Consider the following 15,844-nt stretch of genomic DNA (forward strand, 5'->3'; position numbering starts at 1 on the left):
TGGTCCTGTTACTGGGAACACCGTGCCTCCACTTTGTGTATTAAGGAAAGACCAAAAATGAGGGAAGTGTAGATCCTCTACGTCACCCTAGGTAATTCGGCTCACGCTAAGAAAGAAAAGAAAATGTACCAAAGGGTCGTGCGGGGAGTGGTGCGTCTGGTGAGGAGGATTTGTGTCCGGTTGCTTGATATACAAGACCCGCCAGACACGCTCGGTGCTCAGGAAAACCACGAAGAGATACTCAGGACAACAAAAGAAGTGCAGGGGGAATGAACTATCAGTGCCCCGGGATCCCGCCCGTGCCGGTTCCGCCCTACCCACCCTCAGTGTCCTCCCTCCGCCCTCTACCCTACCGGCCTTTCCCCTGGAGTGTCGTTACTCACCCGGCCCCGCCGCAACTCTCCAGAGCTGCGGCCGCTCCACAGCCTCCTCCGGGGGACACCACCAGTCCTCACTCCAGAACTCCTCCGGCTCCTCCGCCTCGATCTCGTCCTGGTCCGGTTCGCGGTCGTTCGTCTCCTCTTCTCCCTGCTCTACTCGCGTCGTCCTTCGTCTTCCTCCTGCTCCGCTTCGAGAGAGTACGTCCTGGGTCAGGTCTCCTTTGAGTGGTGGAGCCGGACTGCTTCCGGGGTTAGCCCCTCCCTCGTGCCGCGTCAGGTCCGTCTGCAGGGAGAGAGGAAAGGGGGGTGTGGTAGAGGGACGGTTCGGAACTGCGTTTCGAGACCTATGCTGTCCCTCTGGCGTTCGTATTCCCCCTAAACCAGGTGAGACAGGGGTTGGACATCGTGGCCCCGGCCCCACCTCCTCACATCCCTTTTCCCTTGCTGTCTTACTACTAGGTCCTGAGTCTTGGGGATATCGTGACAAAAAGTCCGCGTTCCCTTGTTCCGTTCCCTTACGATGTTTCGTTTGGAACCTATAGGGCTGTAAGGCAAGGAACCATCTCATGACCCTTTCGTTGTTGCCTTTATTTCGGGATAACCACTCTAAGGGGGCGTGATCTGTATAGAGGGTGAAGTCTCTCCCTTTAATCGCCAGTGCTTCTTTTTCTATCACGGCGTATCTGCTCTCTCGTGGGAATAGTTTTCTGCTAATGTAGGTTATGGGTCTTTCTTCTCCCTCTTTGGTGACCTGGGATAACACAGCTCCTAAACCCTGGTCTGACGCATCTGTTTGTAGGACAAATGGGAGGGAATAATCCGGACTGTGTCAGAAGTAAGGGAGGTTTTTAATGTTTCGAATGCGTGTATGATGTCAGGGCCGGGGTTTTTCAGGATGTGTTCTGTGTTTCGGTCTTTTTGCAGCAGGTCAGTGAGGGGGGCCGCTATGTGGGAAAAGTTGGGGATAAAGCGGCGATAATAACCGAGTAACCCTAAAAATGCCCGGAGGGTCCTTTTGTTTCGGGGTAACGGTATTTGTGAGATGGCCGACATTTTGGAGCCCTGGGGCCTGATGACGCCCTCCCCCAATAAATACCCCAGATATTTCACCGTCTGAGCTGCCAAATGACTTTTCGCCGGATTTATTTTAAGGCCATATGTTTCCAACGCTTGTATCACTCGTTGTAGGTGAGACATGTGTTGGGTCCAGGAATCACTATAGATGACTATATCATCGATGTATGCTCCGGCATACTCTTCATGGGGCCGTAGGATTACGTCCATGGCTCTTTGGAAAGTAGCCGGAGCGCCATGTAACCCAAAGGGTAACACTTTAAATTGGAACAGGCCATCAGGTGTGGAAAAGGCGGTCTTCTCCCTGTCTTGGGGACGCAGGGGTATTTGCCAGTACCCTTTGCAGAGATCAAGGGTGCTGATATACTGAGCGCGACCGATCCTTTCTATCATCTCGTCCACGCGGGGAAGTGGATACGTGTCGAATTCCGATATTTTGTTCACTTCCCGGAAGTCAATACAAAATCGCACCGAACCATCGGGTTTCGGCACTAAGACGATTGGGGAATTCCATTCACTTATGGACGGTTCAATTATGTCCATCTGTATCATTTTATGAATTTCCTCCTTAATCGTCTGCCGTCTGGCCTCGGGTATCCGATATGGTCGGAGTCGTACCCTTTTCCCCGGAGCAGTCTTAATAGCATGTTCTACGAGGGTTGTTCTTCCGGGGGAGGTGGAGAAGTTATGGTGAAGAGGAGTGAGGGTGGAGATCAATTCTTCTCTCAATTCTGGGTTTAAGGTGGCTTCTATGCACTGGACGAATAACGGGGACGGGTCTTCTACTCGGGCTATGTCTACAGGTACCGGGCCTTCCCATTTCTTCAGTACATTAATGTGGAAGATTTGGGACACGCCTCTAGTGGGATCGAGGTCTATCCGATAGGTTACTGGGGTTACTTGTGCAATCACCGTGTACGCGCCTTGCCATTGGCCTAGCAGTTTGTGATCTGAGGAAGGCATTAAGAGCAGGACTGAATCTCCCACTTTAAAGGATCTCTCTTTTGCCTTTTTATCGTACTGTTTCTTTTGATTCACCTGAGATATCTCTAAATTATTGTGGACTATAGTTCGGATTTGGCCAAGGCGGGTTTTCAGAGCGGACACATAGTCCACTAATGGCCTGCTATTCTCCGCTTCGTTCTCCCATTTTTCTTGGGCCATCTCCAGCAAGGTTCTTGGCTGTCGTCCATAGAGAAGCTCAAACGGGGAATAACCTGTGCTTTTCTGCACTTTGCATCGAATTGCGAATAAGGCTAGGGGCAGCATCTCCTCCCATTTTCGTGATTCCAAATCGAATAATTTCTTTAGGGTGGACTTGAGGGTGGCATTATACCGCTCCACCAACCCATCTGTTTGCGGGTGGTAGGCTGCGGTTCGGATTTGGTTAATCCCTAGTTGGACACATAATTGTTTCAGGACCTTAGACACAAAGGGAGTCCCTTGATCCGTAAGGATCTCTTTCGGGAACCCTACTTGGGAGAACACCTTAATCATGGCACTAGCGATATTGGTAGCGTTGGGGCGGCGTAGGGCAATCGCTTCCGGGAAACGGGTGGCATAGTCGACAATGACCAGCACGTATCGACACCCGCTCTTGGAGGGCAATAAGGGACCAATGATATCCATCCCTACTCTATGGAATGGTTCGTCTTTGATGGGCAAAGGACGAAGGGGAACAGGGGGGGGCCTGTATCTGCTGGTTTTTTGGCATATCGGACATTCCTCACAGTATTTTCTAATTTGTTGGTAAACGCCAGGCCAATAAAAGCGTTCCATGATCTGTTTTTCTGTTTTGTCGGCCCCAAAGTGTCCGCCCAACAAATGACTGTGTGCCAGGAACAGTACTTTCTCTCGGAAGGGTCCTGGGATTAACAACTGTGGTTGTTGGGTAGGAGTTCCTTTTCTATACAGTAATCCCTTTTTGATGAAAAAGTAGGGACCTACTCGTTGGGGTTCCTCGCTGTCTATAGCGGAGTTCCAGGCTTCTTGCAGTGCTGGGTCTTCCCTTTGTGCAGCATGGAAGTTCCGATCTGCTTCCCACGGGTTTTCTACCGGGACGGTGGGTAAAGCCATGATGGGTTTCTTTTTTTCTGCTCTCTTCTGTTTCTTAGTTTTTCTTGGCTTAGAGGGTGGCCACTCCGGTTCCTCCTCCATTGAGAACGGGGCAGTGCTCCACCAATCCTTTTCCGACTTCGTGGAGTTATGCAACATTTGGGGTAGGTTCGGATAATCACTTCCCAGAATAATTCGTTCCGGCAAAGTGGGAATGAGACCCACCTTCAGGGAAGTCCCTACGTCGTTTTGGTGTTGTATCTGAACGTTAGCAGTGGGATACTGTTTCGTATCTCCATGTACACAACGAATAGCCACGATGTCCCCACCGGGTTGTATGTTGGGTTCCCAATCCTGTGGTCTAACCACACTCTGGCGACAGCCCGTATCCGCCAAGGCCATCGCGGCTTGTCCATTTACTTTCACCGGGCAGTGATAGGGTGGTGCTTCTTTTGTGGTGTACGTACAGTAATAGTTACGTGCCACTCCAATTTCCATCGGCTCTTCCTTTTGGGGGCAGAACCTCGCAATGTGTCCCATTCCACCACAGTGGAAGCACTGGGGTCCAGGGGTGGGAGGTCGTAGGATTGGGATACCGGGTACAAGGGTAAGATGCTCGGGTTTTTTTACAGGAGGTTGAGGGGGTCTATGGGTGGTGTGTCCTCCCGGTCTCCACGGTTGGTCTTCTCTCCCCTTTTGCACTTCTTGTGCCCGGCTGTAGGCACTGGCTATTTCCACGGCAGTCTCTAAGGTGAGATGGGCCTGTTGTCGTACCCACTTTTGGATGGGCGGATGTAGAGAGGATAGGTACTGTTCCAAATAGATCTTTGCCATAATCCCGTCTTTGTCGGTGGTGGCGGGTTTTATCCAGCAATCGGCCATGTCCTTCACCCGAAAATACAGTGCCCTTGGAGTTTCCTGAGGACCTTCTTTGATATGTCGCAATTTGATACGACTCGTCATCTATTCCTAAACGCTCCATGATACATTGTTTGATATCTGCATAAGACACGGTTCCTTGGACGGTGGCAGCTTGGTATGCCGCCTGGAGATCTCCGGAAAGGAGAGGACCCAGATACTGACCCCACTTGTCTGCCGGCCAGGCCGCTGCCGTGGCCAGGCGTTCGAAATTGTTGAAAAAGAAATCAGGGTCTTCCCCGGGCACATAGCGCTGGAGAACCATAGACGGAAGAGTGGTAGGTCCTCGCTGATGTCCCAACACTTCGGTGAGTTTGTCCATAGCGGCTCCATGGGACTGTCTTTGTCCGGTAAGTGCCTGTTGAATCTTCCCTCGATCTTCCTCCACCACAGTAAGGAACCTTTCCATGACTTTCCCGAGATGTTCCTGGTTCTTGGCCATTTTTGCCAAAGCCGCCTCCATGTCTCCTATGGATCCCACTTCTGACACCACTTGTGGGAGGGCGGGTCGGATATACAGACGCGGAGGCTGAATATATTTTCCAAGTGAGAATGATTTATTGTCAGACAGGCCACTCTTTGCTATGGGGGTTGGAAAGATATCGGTTCTCGTTCCTGAAGAGGTACTGGGGCCACGCTGGTCGTCGTCTTCTTCCTCAAAGTTGGACCTCAAAGGTGTTTGCTTCGCTTCTTCGGCCGTGGTTGGTTCCTCCCGAAGGCTCATGCAAAGAAGAAACAGGGGGCCGTCAGTGTCAGATTCACTTAGAGTAAGGGTTACTTTAACCGTCACCTCACCCGTGGTTCTGGGGGAAGGTGGTCCTGTTACTGGGAACACCGTGCCTCCACTTTGTGTATTAAGGAAAGACCAAAAATGAGGGAAGTGTAGATCCTCTACGTCACCCTAGGTAATTCGGCTCACGCTAAGAAAGAAAAGAAAATGTACCAAAGGGTCGTGCGGGGAGTGGTGCGTCTGGTGAGGAGGATTTGTGTCCGGTTGCTTGATATACAAGACCCGCCAGACACGCTCGGTGCTCAGGAAAACCACGAAGAGATACTCAGGACAACAAAAGAAGTGCAGGGGGAATAAACTATCAGTGCCCCGGGATCCCGCCCGTGCCGGTTCCGCCCTACCCACCCTCAGTGTCCTCCCTCCGCCCTCTACCCTACCGGCCTTTCCCCTGGAGTGTCGTTACTCACCCGGCCCCGCCGCAACTCTCCAGAGCTGCGGCCGCTCCACAGCCTCCTCCGGGGGACACCACCAGTCCTCACTCCAGAACTCCTCCGGCTCCTCCGCCTCGATCTCGTCCTGGTCCGGTTCGCGGTCGTTCGTCTCCTCTTCTCCCTGCTCTACTCGCGTCGTCCTTTGTCTTCCTCCTGCTCCGCTTCGAGAGAGTACGTCCTGGGTCAGGTCTCCTTTGAGTGGTGGAGCCGGACTGCTTCCGGGGTTAGCCCCTCCCTCGTGCCGCGTCAGGTCCGTCTGCAGGGAGAGAGGAAAGGGGGGTGTGGTAGAGGGACGGTTCGGAACTGCGTTTCGAGACCTACGCTGTCCCTCTGGCGTTCGTATTCCCCCTAAACCAGGTGAGACAGGGGTTGGACATCGTGGCCCCGGCCCCACCTCCTCACAGGAATTCATCCCTCTGCTGGGGGCGCTTGTCGACAACCGAATTAACCATAACTGGACTTATGACCGTCGCATGATGGTCAGTCGTGTGTCCCGCAACCGCAGGTGCCCCCACCTGCACATTGCGAGACACGTACTGCACTAACGCCCTATGGACCGTAATCAGGGCAGTGTGTAGCACTCGTAACTCCGCCACCACCACAGTCAAGTAGCGGGGATGGGGAGCATAACCAGCTAGCACCGGCCATGTGGCCCCTGCTATTGACAACGGGCCCATTCTCACCGGCGCTACCACATGGGGGAGGGCGCCATTAAACCAAATAGTATGCTGCCAGGCACTAAGGGGAATTTCAAGTGTCCGATAAGGGGCATAGGCAGCAGGCATTGCGGTGTGAGTATAATCGTGGAACAAATTATCGTTTGCATCCACTTTGTCAAATGTCACCCAAGAGTAAAACAACTCATACGGGAACGCCGCATCAGCGCCTACCACTAGAATAACAGCCAAGCCATCATCCGGGACCCCATAGACCCTCAAATGTGCGGTCAGGGGAACCCTACAATGCGTGGCAATATTGACCGCCATCGGGACACCTGAAAGAACAACGAAAAGCTATACTGTAGCACTGGGGTTCAGAAAAAGAAAACCTTTTTAATTATCAAGCTTGAAAGAACCTTTAGTCGAAACCCAGGTAGGTTAAGCCGTCACTCAAGTTATCCGGAAACCAGAGTGAGGGCGTTGTGGATTAATAAAAACACTACTAAGGCGTTTCAGATCAAAAGACCAAACGTTAGGTGCGCCATGTTGCAGGGATTCTGCTTATGCACAGAACTATGCGCAGGAAACCAGGACCTCAGAGAATTGTGGTGTACCAGAAACTCCCCTCAGAACTAAGAACCCCTATCCGACTAGCTTAGTGTCACATTCGTTATCCGAGATTTGGCTCGGCGGTCCCAATGTATAGACAACCCAGAACAAGCGACTTAGATACTCTCAGGAGTGGTGGGAACCCAAAATACCCGTTGGTAGCTATATATCAGTCCACAACAGAATAACAAAGACACGGTAAAAGTTTAAAGAGTTTATTTTATAAACCTCGCGTCCTAAGATGCAGTACTTTGGCTAACACAAGCAGACAAATGGTTAGGATCAGCACCATCAGCATTGTTACAATACCATAGAAAATGAAAGGAGCAATCATAATAATCATGACTGTGGAACACAACCACCCTCCTTTCTCTAGCAACTAATAAGGTATTATTAGACTAATAAAAGGTCTCTTAGGCTTGCATGGGGGACCCCATACCTTATAGATCAGCTTAGTGGAATCACATCACAGAATCAGCTAGGCTCTTTCCTGCTTCAGCTCTTCGTTTCGAATGTAACAGAAAACATGCTGCTCTGTAATATTAAAGGGCTTGTCTTTCAGGTATTGGCAGCTGTATGTATGTTATGTCTAAAAAGTGGTACGATCAACCTGAACACAATAACCTGCCCCGTCTAGTGACCCAGACTCGTTCCTTACACGGTGTACAGACCAAGGTCACTGCTCGCTGTTAAGGATGTTAAACAACAGACGGTTCTCATGTGAAGCAAAGTCGAGTCAGCAGTTCTCGAATGAATAACATGTAACAACAGTGTCGCGTGCAAAAGCAGCAGAAGCAGCAAGCTGGATTTCTAACAGCCATCGAGGTTATGCTAACTTAGCATTGTACATAGGGCGTGGTTAACCCACACTACAACTGCAGGTTTGGAGAACTCCACGATTATTTGATACGTGACCGGTTAGTCATGCATAATAACAATTCACCTATACAGGATTGTTTATGGGTGAATGGAGATGCACCACTAGAGGATGTTTTAGCCATAATGAGGAAGTCTGAAATGTCTGGAAGATGCGCAACTGTAATCAAAGAATCAGAGAAAGAAACTGTAAAAGCTTCTGGGGTGTTTTTAAATTATAAATTCCAAATAAAACCCAAACTCAACAAGCTTCGGGATGTTGGGTTAGTCAACCCCATTGGAATGCAGGTAGAGACAGGAAACCAGAGGAGAGAAGATGTTATCGATGTGACAGTAAAGAACACTTAGCGTTCAGCAAACAATGCCCTGCTTTAAAAAAGTAGTGTGGTATATGTGGTCTTCTAGGTCATTTTAGCAAAATGTGCCTTAGGAGGAATAATGTGAAGTATGTATGTAATGATGATGAGGAGGGCACTGTAGAAGACCATGATGTGGAAGAGAGTTGTATTAAAAATTTACAAGGAAATTATCTTTTGAATATTAGGGAGGATTCTTTGAAAGGTAAACCTAAATGCAAGATATCTTTAGGTGGTGTTACTATAAATGTCTATGCCTACTCAGGCTCACCATACACTATTGTAAATTAAGAAGTATGGAAGACAAAGTTTGTGGGCAAAATTGGGTATCATTTGGATGCTTCTGATATAAACCCGGTAAGTTTTACTGGAGAAAAGATAGATATGCTGGGGTTCAGATGGCTCACCTTTCTGTTTAAAAGGAAGGTCAGCCAGAGGTAAACTATATGTTGCCAAACTTGGACCTTCAGTCCTTGGCTGGTTTGATCAGAAAAATTTGCACATCATACTGGATCCTAATAGTGAAGAAAAAGTACTTATAATGGATTAGACCACTAAAGTAGTAGAAGCCTTAATGAATACATATCCAGGTGTCTTTGGGTAGGAATTAGGGGCACTTAAGGGATTTGAACACAGGATTGTTCTTAAAAATGAAGCTGAACCGAAAGTGCATAAGTTGAGACCCATTCCTATGTTAATAAGAGATGAAGTTAACAAAGAACTTCAAGGTTTATTATCTAAGGGGGTTATCGAAGAGATAGACACTTCGGAATGGATTTCTCCGGTTGTGGTCGCACGGAAACCCAACGGAAAAATCTGTTTATGCATTGATTTGCGCCATTTAAATAATAACATTGTTATCGAGAGACTTCCCCTGCGAAGAATTAATGAGATGGTTTCTTCTCTAAGGGGCGCAACCTGGTTTTCCACCATAGACCTTTCCACAGCTTATCATCAGGTCATGCTTGAACCAGAATCAAGGAAGCTCACAGCTTCAATTACGCCTTTTGGGTGTTACCAGTTTAGGCGTATGCCTTTTGGCCTTGCATCGGCCGCTGGTGTATTTCAGCGTTTGATGCACAGGCTTTTTGGTGAAATGGAGAGCATACGTTTTTCCAGGATGATATCTTAATCGCTGCGGGTGGGAAAGAGCAGCATGATTCTGTTTTGAACAAAGTGCTGGGGACACTGCAAGTTGCTGGTTTGACTGTTGAACTATCCAAATGTAAATTCGCACAAAGAAGTGTTTCATACCTTGGACACATCATAAGTGAGGAGGGGTTCAAACCAAAGCCTTCACTTATAAACACTATTCTTGCATCACCCGCTCCTACTTCTAAGGAAGAAGTGCGATCTTTTCTGGGTATGGCAGAATATTGTGCTAAATTCATACCAAATTTTGCTGCAAAAACTTACAAAATATGTTCTCTTCTTAAGAAGAACGTGAAGTTTGATTGGTCGGATGAGTGTGAGAAAGAATTTACGTCGATTAAGTGGGATTTACAACGTGTGAACGCTCTAAGTAGCTTTGACCCCAATTTAGAGTGCTTGTTAACTACAGATGCTAGTGACAAAGGACTGGGTGCAGTTCTTTCACAAAAAGGGAGCGATGGTAAGGAAAAAATCATTTTAGTTGCCTTGAGAGCCTTATCCCCTGCAGAAAGCAAGTACCCTATCATTGAAAGGGAAGCACTGGCTTGTGCTTGGGCCCTAGAGCATTTTCGTGCCTTTGTATGGGGCAAGCTTGTGGCTGTTCGCATGGACCATTGACCTTTGGTATGCATCCTGACCACTGAAGGCAGTGTGGGGGCTTCGGCAAGGTTAGCTAGGATATCCATGAGGATGAAAGAGTATATTTACAAGATCATTTATGTACCAGGCAAAGACAATGTGGTTGCCGACTGTATGTCTAGGTTACCCATTTCTTTTGGAAGAATGTGTGGATGACCCCTGGGGAAATTTCAGTATAGCCTATATTCATGATTCTGGTACACCAGCCATCACCAAAGCTGAGTGGGTGGACGAACAACATAAAGACAGTGATTTAGAAGTGGTTTCCACTTACATCTGCAAAGGATGGCCTAGAAAACACAACATTATTGCTGTTTTGAAAGCTTTTTGGGACATTCGTATGGAGCTGTCCCTGGACAATGACGTGTTAATGAGAGGTGACAGGATCATTCCTCCTGAGACTTTACGCAATAAGATGTTACATTTGTGTCACGAAGGTCACTTTGGGATCATTAGGACTAAATTGGTTGTTAAAGGCATTTTTTGGTGGCCTGGGGCCGATAAAGACATTGAATGCTTTGTGTAAAAGTTTTCTGCTCTGCAGATATGTCTTTAAAAACTTTGAGACCTCTGATGAGTGAGGGGTTAATTCCCAGTCTTCCTTGGGAGACCATCGCTGTTGACATTTTTGGACCTGTGGGGGATTTAAAGGAGTATGGCCTAGTTGCAATTGATCTTTTCACTAAATTGCCCATTGTTGAAATTGTGGAAAAAGTAGACACCCAGGTGGTCTTAGCATTTCTGGGCAAAATATTCGTGTGGGAAGGGCTACCTGTGTGCGTGTTGAGTGACAAGGGTGTACAATTTTTGTCAAACATGGCCAAGGACTATTTTGAAAAGTGTGGGGTGAAACACAAAACTACATCATTATATAATCCCAGTGGCAAAGGCACTGTGGAGCGGTTTAATAGAGTGATTAACGGCGTAATTCAAGCGGCTATGAGTAAGAGTTTGAATTGGAAACTGGAGATACAGAAAGCTGTGCAGGCTTACAGGATTACTACACAGACCACAACAGGGTTGTCCCCTTTTATCATGATGAGGGGGAGGACACCCAGATGTAAGTTCAACCCTGGTTGGCTTCTGAAAGGCAAAGTACAACAGTGGTCCCCTACTGATGTGAAAAATGATCTAGAACTGGTACATACTAAAAGCAAAGAATAGTATGATGCACATCATGGCACAAAAGAGGTTTCTGTTAAGGTGGGTGACTGGGTTCGTATCAAAAAACCAATTAAAATCCCCAAAGGTGAAAGTAAATTTGATACACCACAACAAGTGGTGGAGGTTTTACGAAATTCCATTAGACTTAGTGATGGTAGAGTGTGGAACCGTAAGAATGTTACCATTAATTTTAATCATCATTGTATAGAAGGCACGCAGGAGCATGAACGTCCTTCCAATTTTGAATGGGTGGAAGATTATTTTGATAATAGCGCTTTACAATCCCATTTGGGCTCTGATGGATACCGAGCTTCTGAAGTCACTCATGGTGGTCCCACAAATGTCCCTAATCTTTCCACCACTAATATCACCACGGCGCTTCTACTTCTTCTTTGAGGAGGGGGTAAGGGTCTTTGGAACTGGCAATAATTGTAAAGAGGCTGTTGAACCTACAAACTCTAGTGATGTTATAAGTGAGTACAACAAGAGGATGAGAGTCCTTCCAGCAAGGCTGAAGGAATATGTGATGGAACTTAATATATTTGATTAATTTAATATTTATTCTGATGTATTCCTATTTTATCCTCTCCTTCCTTCCCCTTCTTTCTCTTTTGTACCCGTACACCCCCCCCATGCATTCCATTCACTCCTTTTGAATTAACCCCTACCTTTTGCTTGTTCCTAGGAGGGGGGATGTGTTGTATCGTGTTTACTTCTGCAGTTGTTACTTATGTATATTCAGTTTCTCTATGGTATTGTATTCCTTTAATGTTTCGTGGGCAGTGCGAGACATAGAACATGCTCTTGTGTTCTTTGGGTTCCAACCTTAGGCTTTCAGTTGGAGTTGGTGCCCGGGGCTGGAAGCCGTGCTACCTGGCGCTTGCCTGTTTTTTTTATCTTAATATTTGGAATAAAGACTTTTGACAAATACCTGCCTCTTCATCACTACAGTAAATGGGGCTCATTTAATATCCAAACTTTATAAAACATGTGCTGGGATGAGACCAGTAAACGGCGAAAAGGTCCATAAAGACTCGGAGGTAGAACTATGCCGCCCCATCACAGACGATCAATGGGTTAAGTGCTGCACGGTCACTAAGGAATTCTCATTCACAGCAGACACAAACAACTCCATTTTAAGTTCTTGTGTAGGATCTACATAACTCCCACCAAAGCACAGGGATTGGATCCTTCCAGACCCCACAACTGCCATAAATGCTCTGCCCCACACGCAGATTTTGCACACCTTACATGGACCTGTCCTAAACTCCAGACATACTGGGAGAAGATACACAGCACACTAGGCGCCATGACTGAGCTATCCCTTGTCCCAATACCGGAAGTGGTGTTACTGGGTTACACGGTACACTTCCCCAGAAGTGTTAGAAGGTTTGCATCCTTCTGTTTGCTGCTGGCTAAAAGAGAAATAGTGATAGACTGGAGCCGCAGATCAGCTCCCACTTTACAAGGCTGGCTGCATAGCCTAGCTCACTGCAACATTAACAGTGAAGTCTACGCCTGCATAATGCCTAGCTCCGCCCACCGTAAAGACATCTGGGGCTCATACAGGTCCTATGTGGCAGCTATTCGACAAGTCATCAGCTCTCAATTGGACCGGGGTATAGTCCCTGAAGGTGTGGGGTAATCAGTTACATCACTCTTACAATTGGCTACGTATTCCTCTAAACACGTTCGCTATGCACATGACTCTTAGATGATGTGATTTTCTTTGTCTAGGAGTTTCAGATGTTCCAGGAGACCTGTTGTTGACTAGCTATGGTTACACTGTATAGGCTGGGGAGGGCTTATGGGATTGTGTTTTAATGTTTTGCTGAGCCCCTTATACTACAAGTCACACGACATGTCAAATTTGTAATATTAACCTGCGAGATTTGCCATTGCTATTTCAATTGTACTGATGCTGACAGTAAACCTCTATGCCTGAATTGCTTTGATATGGGCCAAAATGCTAAATAAAGTAAAAAAAAAAAAAGTCTTCAAAGTTGTACAGAATGGGGTCGTCTTTAGTCACTAAGGGCATGACCAAGAGGCAGCGTCTCCGCTGAGGTAAGACAAGACAAACGCCACACGAGATTGAGCATCGGGAAAATCGTTGGACGGCACATAAAGTGAAGGGAACATTGTGTCAAAAAGATTTGGGCCTTTAGAGGGTCGCCGTTAAAACGCTCTGGAGGTGCTAGGGGGATTACTGGAGATAATGAGTGGATAACTTGGGTCGGAGCAAAGGATAAGGTACTCGTGTTTGGTCTCTGGGCTTCGAAAGTCGGAGTTTTTTTGCTAGCCCCTTAAGAGGAATCTTCCATCCTACTAGCTAGTTCTGTGGTTTCCCTTCTAGAACTAATTATTTATTGCCTCAAAATCTTTATGTCTTCTCGGACTGCTTCTAAATCTCTTTGAATGCTTCCCATACATTTTTTACATCAAATCCCTCTGCCATTCTGCTCGGTTGCAAGTACCAACATGGGCACTTCACTCTGTCAGGACCACAATCTCTTTAGTTTCCAACTGCACAGAAGCAGAGCGACGCTAATTCCCAATGTCCCTTTCGGAACGTTCCTGTTAGGTTTTAGTTTTCCGTCACAGGTACGTACCAAGGGGGGAAAGGGGTTGGGGATAAGAAGTTACTGCCAATTCTCTCGTACTCTGCCTGTTCTTATTTACGCTTTCTTATTTCTTCTGTGGGTAGCTGCAATAGATTACAGTTCTCAATGATACATTTTTTTATTGTTAATACTTTAACTATAAGCACCTTAAATAACTCAGCCTTACCAGAGTAATCTTTGGCTTTAGCCTCACTTCTACTGTCTTCTCTTGTTGATTAACTTGGAATCTGTAGTAGCTTGCAATGAGAGAAGTATTTAGAAAAACTTCACTGATTCTTGTATCTTGCAGGTAGAGCTATAAACGAACCCCACAACAAGATACTCTTCACCAGGGAGAAACTCAGGTAAGTGTCAAGATTTGTCTTAAGTAAGGATATTATAGAGGGCGTTGAAAATCTGTTGGGTACCCAGGAGTATCCTAACTTCTACTGGAAACCTTGCTTGTAGATAGCTCTTTGCAAATTATTACTAAGAGCAATGAGGCGGTAATTATACTCTAGATTATTTTAAAGAGTTGTTATAATTCTCAGAACTGAAACTACGTTTTTTCTGTGAAAAACTGCAGGCTAACGTAATGCCTAGTTTAATACTTTTTAACTAGTTACTGCCCAAAAGTGACAAGAACGCGACGTGAGGAACCTTACATGTCCGCGTTTATCTCACTTACTAGCCTTGCTCAGAACTTGGAACACTGTTCCTCACGGGAGCATGCGCCAAACCAAACTGATAAGATTTTGTTCGGGCATGCGCGAAATACACTAACCTTGGGAACAAAAGGAATTCTATGAATGCAGTATACCGGTGAAACTAGACGTCGCCCGACAACTCTACCCTCTCTGGCTAACGCAATGGAAACAGGCGGGTGAGCTCTTGACGGGGAAGAATCTCCGGTGAAGTCCGCAGTAGAATGTTAGCGCGAACTTCACCAGACCGAGATTCTAAGAAAAACTAGACTGCTGTTCATCGGGCAAGTTGGCGGCCATCTTGGAGATTCAGCGCCGCCAACTCATTTGCCAACTGAGGCCACGGCGAGACTTAGAGCTTAGCCTGTGGAGTCTTGAGGTGGAAATGCTGGCTACAATGGGCTCACGAGGAGGAATCCTCCTGTGAACCCTGACACTGTGCAATGCCTGCAGACATGGATTAATTTCTCACTCCCCTGGGTCTGCATCGCATCACAGAGCAACGAGCCGAGCTGAAAGAGCCACTTACATTGCTGAGAGTGCAGGCTGCCATCGGCTCGCACGCCACGGGCAAAGTGCCGGGACCGGATGGATATTCAGCCGAATTTTATAAAGCATTCCAGCAAATCTTGGCGCCACGACTCCTTGCAGTTTATCAAAATGCACATGAAGCAGGCATGTTGCCAGACACTCTTCGCGAGTCCCTGCTAGTGTCTCTTCCCAAACCTCACAGAGATGTAGTGCTAATTGGGTCTTGCACTACTTACCACTGATTACAAAGTGCTGGCGAAAATTTTGGCGAATAGACTGGCCCCATTGGTACCTCACCTGGTACATGTAGACCAAAATGGTTTTGTGCCGGCCCGTAGCACATCATTGAATTTGCGTCGGTTCTTCCAAGTGACGCATTAATCAGGAGACAATTGGCCACATGCTGGGTGTCCGGTCTTAGACCTAGAGAAAGCATTCGACACCCCGGAGTGGGGGTTCCAATTTGCTGTGTTGCATAAATAGGACCTGGGAGCCGTGTTCCTGGGCCTTGTTCAGTTGTTATATACGTGTCCAACAGCCAAAATCAGACGGGTTTTTACATATCAGAGCAGGTCCCTATCGAACGTGGCACAAAGCAGGGTTGCCTGCTCTCCCCTCTGCAGTTCACGCTGGCCGTCGAGCCAATAGCAGAGGCGCTACGCAACACTCAAGATGAATTGGGAATCCCCTTAGGGGACGGCACGCATGCGGTCTCGCTTTATTCCGATGACCTGCTCATATATCTCAGAGATGTTGGGCAATTCTGAACGACAATCGAGAACACGTTGGTCCAATTTGCCTTAGTGTCTGCACTGAAAGTGAACTGGTACAATAACATATAAATAAACACACCTGGGCGCAGTTAATTTGCAATTATAGCAGGCAGAGAAATTCTGAATGTAT

At 47.2% G+C, this 15,844-nt stretch overlaps 1 long non-coding RNA gene across 1 annotated transcript in view; it reads left to right on the forward strand.

Moving 5' to 3' along the window:
• The window catches only part of LOC146789539 (uncharacterized), a 198,677-nt gene that overhangs the window by 53,580 nt on the left and 129,253 nt on the right, over positions 1-15,844 (forward strand). Inside the window, exon 3 of the long non-coding RNA XR_014970118.1 lies at positions 14,017-14,071. This is a non-coding gene — a long non-coding RNA (uncharacterized LOC146789539). The remainder of the gene's footprint in view (positions 1-14,016; positions 14,072-15,844) is intronic.

Source organism: Triturus cristatus, chromosome 10, assembly GCF_964204655.1.
Source record: "Triturus cristatus chromosome 10, aTriCri1.1, whole genome shotgun sequence".
In the NCBI taxonomy this organism is placed as follows: Eukaryota; Metazoa; Chordata; class Amphibia; order Caudata; family Salamandridae; genus Triturus; species Triturus cristatus.